The sequence below is a fragment of the Cebus imitator genome, unplaced genomic scaffold (genome assembly GCF_001604975.1).
Source record: "Cebus imitator isolate Cc_AM_T3 unplaced genomic scaffold, Cebus_imitator-1.0 Scaffold1071, whole genome shotgun sequence".
Taxonomy (NCBI): Eukaryota; Metazoa; Chordata; class Mammalia; order Primates; family Cebidae; genus Cebus; species Cebus imitator.
This window is the reverse complement of record NW_016108386.1, coordinates 58,657-61,013: the sequence shown is the minus strand read 5'-3', so window position 1 is coordinate 61,013 and position 2,357 is coordinate 58,657.

Sequence of the window (2,357 nt, the reverse complement as noted above, 5' to 3'; positions counted from 1 at the left end):
GAGTAAAACTACATCTCATAAAAAAAAAAAAAAAAAAAAGAAATATATGGAACTGCCCAAGGGGAGGCGGGACTGGCCTGGCCTTGCTACTCATTTTGACAAAGGAGTAAACGGAGGCATGGCCCTTCCCTCCCTCATCAGAACTGAAAGGCGTCTGAGGCCCCAGCAGGCCCCTCTTCGTGAGACTTGGTGGCTCTGAGGGTCTGGGACGTCCCCTCTCCACCCCCCGGCATTCTCCTGCCAGGCTGAGAGTATCATTTTCAAAATGGTAACCAGCAACCCAACGTGATTCTCACACAAAGGCAAGGTGAGCCTGCTCCCTGCTCACCCTGAATCATTCATGAAGGAGGCAGCTGGCCTGCGGACTGGGATGGGGGACAGGGAGGAGAAGAGACGGAGGCTGCGCCCCGCTCACTAAGTCAACCAGGTGCCCACAGGAGCCCCTGGCGTCTCCCTGCGCTGCTGTTCTGCACATGGCGGCTGACCTGTGCATCGTGGGCCCTCAGCCATGATTACGGTCAGGCCAGCCCCGGGAGGACAGTGGTTTCAGGTGTCCTGGGTGGGGGAGGTTCCTGGGACCAGGCCGCCACTGCGATAGCCAAGGTCCTGCTTGTCCCTGCCGGCACCCTCTAAGCTTCAGCTGCCGGGAGGTGCTGAGGGGTGGCCCCAAAGAAAGACATTCACGTCTTAAACCCAGGAACCCGTGAGCAAGGCTTCATTTGGAAAACCAGTCTCTGAAGATACCATTCAGCGTGCTGAGCTGAGATCACCCTGGAGCCCCAGGTGGACCTGAAATCCCGGGATATATGTTTTTTTTGTCACCCAGGCTGGAGTGCAGTGGCATGATCTCGGCTCACTGCAACCTCTGCCCCTCCGGTTCAGGCGAATCTCCTGCCTCAGCCTCCCGAGTAGCTGGGATTACAGGCGTCCGCCACCATGCCCAGTTAATTTTTTGTTTTTTCAGTAGAGATGGGTTTCACCATGTTGACCAGGATGGTCTCGATCTCTTGACCTCGTGATCCACCCGCCTCGGCCTCCCAAGGTGTTGGGATTACAGGCGTGAGCCACCGCGCCCAGCCTTATTTTTCTATTTTTAGTAGAGACAGGGTTTCACCATCTTGGCCAGTAGCTGGCCAACTAATGGGTTAAAACTCCTGGTCTGAAACTCCTGACCTCAGGTGACTTGCCGCCCACCTGGGCCTCCCAAAGTGCTGGGATTACCGGCGTGAGCCTCCACACCCAGCCAAACCCCCGGGGGCCTCTTACAGGCTTAGTGGCCTCAGGCCCCCCACTCCCCCTCTCTAGGAAAAGGAGAATATAAGTATTTCCTAGGCAGGGGACTAACGGGTTAAAACAGGAAAACCTTTCTGGAGGGGTGCCGCTCTAGGTGAACTCCCTTGGGTGTGGGTCAGGCTGGGGGAGGGGGAAGCTGGGTGTCAGGCTGGGGGAGAGGCGGATGGAGCAGCCAGCAGCGGATGGAGCGGGAAGGGTGGGTCGGGCAGATAATGGCTGTGGCCTTTTCCTGTTGGCCTGAGGGCCCAGGGTGGAGGCAGTGATGCTGGTCTCCCTGAGGTCTGGGACGAGAAGGCCCTGGAGAGACGTGACCTTGACCACTCAGGGGCAAGACCTTGGCTCCCCCACACCTTGCAGGGACAGGGGTCCTTCTTGGGGTGGGGGATGAACAAAGGAGTCGTGGGGCTCATTTAAAGGACCCCTCAGGCTGGGTGTGGCGGCTCTCACCTGTAATCCCAGCACTTCAGGCAGCTGAGGCAGGAGGATCAAGGGAGCTCAGGAGTTTCAGACCAGCCTGGGCAAAATAGTGAGACTCTGTGTCTACAAAAACTTTTCAAAAATTAGCCAGGCGTGGTGGAAATACTCGCCTACAGGCCAGGCGCGGTCGCTCACGCCTGTAATCCCAGCACTTTGGGAGGCCAAGGGGGGCGGAACACCTGGGCTCAGGAGTTCGAGACCAGCCTGGCCAACACCGTGAAACCTTGTCTTTACTAAAAATACAAAAATTAGCCCGGCGTCGTGGCGTGTGCCTGTAATCTCAACTACTCGGGAGGCTGAGTCAGGAGAATCGCCTGACCCCGGGAGGTGGAGGTTGCAGTGAACTGAGATCACGCCACTGCACTCCAGTCTGGGCGACAGAGCGAAGCTCTGTCTTAAAAAAAAGAGAAGAAAGGAAGGAAGAAAAGAAGAAAGAAATATATGGGAAAGGCCGGGCACGGTGGCTCACGCCTGTAATCCCAGCACTGTGGGAGGCCGAGGCGGGTGGATCACGAGGTCAAGAGATCGAGACCATCCTGGTCAACATGGTGAAACCCCGTCTCTACTAAAAATACAAAACATTAGCT